Genomic DNA, 8619 nt, shown 5'->3' with positions numbered 1-8619 from the left:
CGGTTAAGAGTATGCGCGTTTTGAATCTGATCCGTTGACAACCTTAATTTTTGACGGTGTATTTAAGGTCTCTTTATATCATCCAAGTTCATTTCGGGACTATGAATAGGCTTTAGTCCAACATGTTCTAAGCTCAAACGCTAAGCAACAATTTCTCGTTGACAGATTTAGAAGATATTATCCTACAGATAAAATTTGTAATAATTAAAAATGAGTGTCCATACCAACTTCATCTGCAACCTCCTATATGCACACAGCTGTGAAATATGCTCAGGTGTGCTTGTATGTGCTCCTATAAGGACTTTGGAGGATGAATATGTTACAGCATTCAGTTTTATGAAACTAAAGTGGAACACATTTTACAGGGCAATGCTAAATGATCAAGGAGGTTAATGTTATAATTACATATGAGCATACAAATCCTTGTCATTTCATGACTAAATGTATCAGCATGTAGTTAGCTCAAAAGGAAAACATTGACAAAAGGGATGAGATACTTACCATGATGCTTGTATTCTTGTTTGCTATCTGCAAGTGGTAAACAATTCCATATTGGTAAATGAAGAAGGGAAGGGAGAGAACAATCTCACAGAAACGTCACAGTCCAGTGTATTTCAAACGCTTCTGCTCTTCTTCCCACCATGACTCCCAACTCTTGTCTCCTGGTACTCCTATTCCTCCCCTACTGCTTATCCACTTTGTCCAATCATCCCAGTCATCCACAATCTTTTGCCATTCAAATCCAGATGGATTAAAGATGAAAGGAGAAAACAGCCTAGACACAACAAGGAACCACATTGAGAATGGAAGCAGCACGTATGCATTTGGATCAGATGATGTAGAACCATAAGACCCATAAACCAGAAGAAGTGTCAACAGTTCCAACCGATTCACAACGTGGGTCCTTGAGTAAAGCCTGTAATTTTCTGCAAACTTCTCATGCCGTACAACAAAACCACGACCAGTGGCCCTGTATTTAGCACCACCATGCAAGACAGGTCGACCAAAGTAATGTGTCTTTGTGCCGAGACAGAAAGTAAAGAAAACTGAACACAGCTGAAGTTGCATGATGATAATATCACTTAGAGCTGTTCTGAAACCTCTCTCTAATCCAATCTCCATTACCATAGGCAACGCCATCAATAATCCTATCTGAACAAGTGACTGAGATGCCAATGCTGCCTTAAGAGGATCATCACCCCTAGCACGTGCATACTTTACTAGTGAATTCTCCAATCCACTTGGTGATAAATAGAGCCTTCCATACAAGAATACATAAAGAATAATGGCGACCATCTGTGTATCATCAAAATCGAGATATAGCAAAGTTAACCCAGGAAAATATTTTCAGCAAATTGTGATGCACAAGAGTTGAGCTTATCATGACAAAAGATCATGCTAATTACCATTGAACTGACATAAAAACCAACTGTTGTAGAATAACAGGAAAGCATGCGTAACATGTCAAAACGATGTCCCTAACGGTAGACGTCTCGACTCAGTATCTGCTCCCCATTGCAACAAGCAACTTTTGCTTCAAAAAGAGATATTTGGTTAAGTCCAACATCGCGACCCTTTCCAACTTGAATGTACTAATGGTGGGTGACATTTCCACGCCTCAGCATTGAGTGAAGCCTGGTATGAATTGATTATCACCAATTCAGATTATAAAATGAAACGTATCAGCTATGCCTTAAGAAGAATAGGACTATTACCAGCAAAAATATCTTCACTTAGGTTGATTCCTCAAGAAGGCTTGCTAATACCACCTCTGGTGATGTCGAAAACCTCTGGAAGTCCATAATGGAAGCGAACCCTGAACATCCAGAACATATCAAGCAGTAGTTCATCGTGGAACCACAGATTCTAAACTAATTTTCAGAAATAATCGGGACGGATATTACAAAAGAGATCTACTATGGGCTTCCCTAATTAATGATGTTGCCAACGAATAATTATGCGAAACAAATGCATATGTAAGTACAGCTCAGATAAATCTACCACCTAAAAAAGTAACTAAACTTCAACCATGTCAATACTGTATATATCAAAGATTCTGAGGTTCGTTAGTTTTGAGATACCTGAGCCCTATTGGCGTACCATGTAAATTTGCTCATTAGTTCAGGGTGCAATGGGAAACTCAAAAGTTCTGAATTTTGACAAGGGGTATTTTGTCATTTCATAATTTTTTTGCCAATAGGTGCCTCTTTGAGAAATTTTTCTCAAAAGTTGTGTGTGGGGGCACGTGTATAAGTGCGTGTTTTTATGCGGATCGGGGACAGAAAGTCTTGGCTTATCCATGCATGTTAAAGAACGCGGATAGAGATCCATCCACATCAAAGTGTGGCTGTTGATCAGAAAGTTCGTGGAAGACGAATTTGGTGGCAACGAGAATGATTATGAAATTTTGAAACAGCAGTTTCTGGCTTTTAATTCTTATAAGGTTCCCAAGTGCTTGTTGGAACGATATCTATATGTGCAATTTTAATCAAAATGACGATATCTCCTGACTAGTGAGCCTCAACCTAAGACCCCCAGGTTTTGTGTTGCTACGACCAAATTACATGCTTGAAATTGTTTGTAGCATTTTTAACAGATAAATGACATCTAAATATTAAGAAGTTCAGTTCATCAAAATTTTCTACCATTTTTGGGTGAGCGGGAAGGAATCCAGCCACTTGAATGATAGGTGGAATCTTATCCTCCTTCCTGCCCATGGGTTCAAGAACTACCTCAAGAACTAGAAGGCCAGTGTTACACATGCTATATTATAGGCAATCTTAATTTTGCTTTCAAGATATTTAAATTAATCAAATGGATTCATTTCCATTTTCACAATAGATGTTTCTCACATTTGGACAATGCAGAAAGGAAATTTGAATATATGGCCTCATCAAAGTGGTAGAGAAAAAGAAAGAGAAATCACCTATTTCTGTCAATGAAGTCAAGGCCAAGGTTGCATTTTCTTTATATGGTAGCAACTTCCATTTTACACGAATAGTAAGATATAATATCATGATACATACATCTGAGTCAAAGGATGTTTTTAGTAGTCAAGGTGCCTCTTATAGCATAAACTAGCACCTTTCTTTAGTTTACCTCCACTTGTAAATGAATATATTATGAAAGCAAAAAGCAATATTAAATTGTAGAATAGTGTAAAGTGTTCCTTGTCATTCAATAGTTTATACTAGGATGGGTAAAATGTAAACAAAAATAGGATCAAAGAAGAATCCACCCACTTGAATGATAGGTGGAATCTTAACCTCCTTCCTGCCCATGGGTTCAAGAACTACCTCAAGAACTAGACGGCCAGTGTTACACATGCTATATTATAGGCAATCTTAATTTTGCTTTCAAGATATTTAAATTAATCAAATGGATTCATTTCCATTTTCACAATAGATGTTTCTCACATTTGGACAATGCAGAAAGGAAATTTGAATATATGGCCTCATCAAAGTGGTAGAGAAAAAGAAAGAGAAATCACCTATTTCTGTCAATGAAGTCAAGGCCAAGGTTGCATTTTCTTTATATGGTAGCAACTTCCATTTTACACGAATAGTAAGATATAATATCATGATACATACATCTGAGTCAAAGGATGTTTTTAGTAGTCAAGGTGCCTCTTATAGCATAAACTAGCACCCTTCTTTAGTTTACCTCCACTTGTAAATGAATATATTATGAAAGCAAAAAGCAATATTAAATTGTAGAATAGTGTAAAGTGTTCCTTGTCATTCAATAGTTTATACTAGGATGGGTAAAATGTAAACAAAAATAGGATCAAAGAAGAATCCACCCACTTGAATGATAGGTGGAATCTTAACCTCCTTCCTGCCCATGGGTTCAAGAACTACCTCAAGAACTAGACGGCCAGTGTTACACATGCTATATTATAGGCAATCTTAATTTTGCTTTCAAGATATTTAAATTAATCAAATGGATTCATTTCCATTTTCACAATAGATGTTTCTCACATTTGGACAATGCAGAAAGGAAATTTGAATATATGGCCTCATCAAAGTGGTAGAGAAAAAGAAAGAGAAATCACCTATTTCTGTCAATGAAGTCAAGGCCAAGGTTGCATTTTCTTTATATGGTAGCAACTTCCATTTTACACGAATAGTAAGATATAATATCATGATACATACATCTGAGTCAAAGGATGTTTTTAGTAGTCAAGGTGCCTCTTATAGCATAAACTAGCACCCTTCTTTAGTTTACCTCCACTTGTAAATGAATATATTATGAAAGCAAAAAGCAATATTAAATTGTAGAATAGTGTAAAGTGTTCCTTGTCATTCAATAGTTTATACTAGGATGGGTAAAATGTAAACAAAAATAGGATCAAAGAAGAATCCACCCACTTGAATGATAGGTGGAATCTTAACCTCCTTCCTGCCCATGGGTTCAAGAACTACCTCAAGAACTAGACGGCCAGTGTTACACATGCTATATTATAGGCAATCTTAATTTTGCTTTCAAGATATTTAAATTAATCAAATGGATTCATTTCCATTTTCACAATAGATGTTTCTCACATTTGGACAATGCAGAAAGGAAATTTGAATATATGGCCTCATCAAAGTGGTAGAGAAAAAGAAAGAGAAATCACCTATTTCTGTCAATGAAGTCAAGGCCAAGGTTGCATTTTCTTTATATGGTAGCAACTTCCATTTTACACGAATAGTAAGATATAATATCATGATACATACATCTGAGTCAAAGGATGTTTTTAGTAGTCAAGGTGCCTCTTATAGCATAAACTAGCACCCTTCTTTAGTTTACCTCCACTTGTAAATGAATATATTATGAAAGCAAAAAGCAATATTAAATTGTAGAATAGTGTAAAGTGTTCCTTGTCATTCAATAGTTTATACTAGGATGGGTAAAATGTAAACAAAAATAGGATCAAAGAAGAATCCACCCACTTGAATGATAGGTGGAATCTTAACCTCCTTCCTGCCCATGGGTTCAAGAACTACCTCAAGAACTAGACGGCCAGTGTTACACATGCTATATTATAGGCAATCTTAATTTTGCTTTCAAGATATTTAAATTAATCAAATGGATTCATTTCCATTTTCACAATAGATGTTTCTCACATTTGGACAATGCAGAAAGGAAATTTGAATATATGGCCTCATCAAAGTGGTAGAGAAAAGGAAAGAGAAATCACCTATTTCTGTCAATGAAGTCAAGGCCAAGGTTGCATTTTCTTTATATGGTAGCAACTTCCATTTTACACGAATAGTAAGATATAATATCATGATACATACATCTGAGTCAAAGGATGTTTTTAGTAGTCAAGGTGCCTCTTATAGCATAAACTAGCACCCTTCTTTAGTTTACCTCCACTTGTAAATGAATATATTGTGAAAGCAAAAAGCAATATTAAATTGTAGAATAGTGTAAAGTGTTCCTTGTCATTCAATAGTTTATACTAGGATGGGTAAAATGTAAACAAAAATAGGATCAAAGAAAAGCTTTTTCCTTCGCCTAGAAGTTATGAAACATGTTTTTTGTGTCTTATATTGGAATCAAAATATGGCTACAAGCTATAATTTATAATTATAGGCAACTCTGACTTTCTCTTTTATAAATTTGAGTTAATGAAATGAAATGTATATATAAATATATGTCCTTCCATAAACCTATGCTTACATTTTTTTAAAGTTGTCGTCTCCATAACCGTTCCTTCTTAACCGTACCCACATGACTTAGAGTAGCAGCCGAAGTTCTAGCTGAGAGCTGTTGTATGATATGGTGCCACAACTATTACTTAAGCATGAATTATAGAAATGTGATTTTCTTGATTGTCGGCCTTTTGACTAGATAGCAGTAGCTCTATCCAATTGATATTCATTCATATCAAAACTGAGTATGGAAATGTGATTTCACCTTATTACAATGCTGAAAGGATTAAACAAGGCTGCTAAGTTGGCTATTAATTTTTATGAATGTTTTTGTTCCATGGATCATGTATCAAGAATCAGATGCACCATCCCTACCAATGGTGATTTTTCTATAATTTTTTTTTATGTTTTGTTTATCTGTTGCATTTCATTGGGATTTGAATTAATTCCGAACATTGAATTAATCAGCAATTTGAAACAGATTGGCACATGTAATGGATTCTTACTGCGACCAGTTTGAGCCCAACTGTCCAAAGGAGCCCAAAGATGTGGATTGAGAATTGGACTATGTGGTTGGCTAAGACCTCCATATGTTGACCCTTTTTTGCTTTTCTTTCCCACTCTAATCTTGGTCAATTTAAAAGACATTTCTGATTTACTCGCTCAAGTTCATGAACTATGGGTACATATTCTCATAGACCTGTTGAAGATATTCATTATGTCACGGCGAGATTTTTCTAAACTGGCTTAACCTTTGCAAAACTATTACATGGTCAGTATATTAGATTTGGATCGGATATCCGAGAGAAACATTTTGAAAAAATTAGATATGGAAAAACAATTCTTATCCAATTAAGAAATCAGATCAAATTCAGATTTAAAAAATGACGTACTCTTATCAGCTAGATTCGGATCGGATTTATTGGTAAATAAACATTCTATCTAATGCTTTTACATTTTGAAAATCAGCCAAATTTGATTCAACATTCGGATTAGGTTCGGATATGAATGTAAAATTCAAATTTAGATTGTAAAATAAGATTTCGATTTGATGTTTCTTTGTTTGTATTCAAATCTGAAAATGTGACATATGATAAAGTGAATACGGTTAAGAGTATGCGCGTTTTGAATCTGATCCATTGACAACCTTAATTTTTGACGGTGTATTTAAGGTCTCTTTATATCATCGAAGTTCATTTTGGGACTATGAATAGGATTTAGTCCAACATGTTCTAAGCTCAAACGCTAAGCAACAATTTCTCTTTGACAGATTTAGAAGATATTATCCTACAGATAAAATTTGTAATAATTAAAAATGAGTGTCCATACCAACTTCATCTGCAACCTCCTATATGCACACAACTGTGAAATATGCTCAGGTGTGCTTGTATGTGCTCCTATAAGGACTTTGGAGGATGAATATGTTACAGCATTCAGTTTTATGAAACTAAAGTGGAACACATTTTACAGGGCAATGCTAAATGATCAAGGAGGTTAATGTTATAATTACATATGAGCTTACAAATCCTTGTCATTTCATGACTAAATGTATCAGCATGTAGTTAGCTCAAAAGGAAAACATTGACAAAAGGGATGAGATACTTACCATGATGCTTGTATTCTTGTTTGCTATTTGCAAGTGGTAAACAATTCCGTATTGGTAAATGAAGAAGCGAAAGGAGAGAACAATTTCACAGGAACGTCCAGACAGTCCAGTGTATTACAAATGCTCCTGCTCTTCTTCCCACCACGACTCCCAACTCTTGTCTCCAGGTACTTCTATTCCTCCCCTACTGCTTATCCACTTTGTCCAATTCTTTTGCGATTCAAATCCAGATGGATTAAAGAGGAAGGGAGAAAACATCCAAGACACAACAAGGAACCACATTGAGAATGAAAGCAACACGTATGCATTTGGATCAGATGATGTAGAACCATATGACCCATATACCAGAAGAAGTATCATCAGTTCCAACCCTTTCACAAAATGGCTCCTTGAGTAAAACCTGTAATTTTCTGCAAACTTCTCATGCCGTACAACAAAACCACGACCAGTGGCCCTGTATTTAGCACCACCATGCAAGACAGTGCAACCAAAGTAATGTGTCTTTGTGCTGAGAGAGAAAGTAAAGAAAACTGAACACAGCTGAAGTTGCATGATGATAATATCACTTAGAGCTGTTCTGAAACCTCTCTCTAATCCAATCTCCATTACCATAGGCAACGCCATCAATAATCCTATCTGAACAAGTGACTGAGATGCCAATGTTGCCTTAAGAGGATCAACAACCCTATCATGTGCATACTTTACTAGTAAATTCTCCAATCCACTTAGTGATAAATAGAGTCTTCCATGCAAGAATATATAAAGAATAGTGACGACCATCTGTGTATCATCAAAATTGAGATATAGCAACACCCAGGAAAATATTATCAGAAAATTGTGATGCACAAGAGTTGAGCTTATCCTGACAAAATATAATGCGAATTACTATTGAACTGACCTAAAATTCAACTGTTGTAAAATAACATGAAAAAATGTGAAACATGTCAAAACGATGTCCCAAACGATAGATGTCTCGACCCAGTATCTGCTCCCCATTGCCGCAAGCTACTTTTGCTTCAAAAAGAGATATTTGGTTAAGTCCAACATCAGGACCCTTTCCAACTTGAATGTACTCATGGTGGGTGACATTTCCACGCCTCAGCGTTGAGTTGAATCCTGGAATGATTTCATTAACACCAATTTAGACTACAAAATGAAACGTATCAGTCATGCCTCAATAAGAATAAGATTATTGCCAGCAAAAATGTCTTCACTTAGGTTGATTCCTCGAGAAGCAAAAGCAAATACCACCTCTGGTGATGTGGAAGATCCTGCCGAAAATAACTGGATATCCATAATGGAAGCGAACCCTGAACATCCAGAACATATCAAGCAGTAGTTCATCATAGAACCACAGATTCTGCACTAATTTTC

General features: G+C 35.8%; 2 pseudogenes; both read right to left on the bottom strand.

The window, feature by feature from the left end:
* Positions 1-462: 462 nt before the first annotated feature.
* On the bottom strand, positions 463-1516 carry LOC116252653 (callose synthase 5-like; annotated as a pseudogene).
* A 42-nt stretch (positions 1517-1558) lies between these two features.
* On the bottom strand, positions 1559-8268 carry LOC126409995 (callose synthase 5-like; annotated as a pseudogene).
* Positions 8269-8619: the final 351 nt, after the last annotated feature.

This window comes from Nymphaea colorata, chromosome 4 (assembly GCF_008831285.2).
Source record: "Nymphaea colorata isolate Beijing-Zhang1983 chromosome 4, ASM883128v2, whole genome shotgun sequence".
NCBI classification, from domain to species: domain Eukaryota; kingdom Viridiplantae; phylum Streptophyta; class Magnoliopsida; order Nymphaeales; family Nymphaeaceae; genus Nymphaea; species Nymphaea colorata.
Note: the sequence above shows the minus strand (reverse complement) of the source record. Positions and strands in the feature narration are given on the sequence as shown.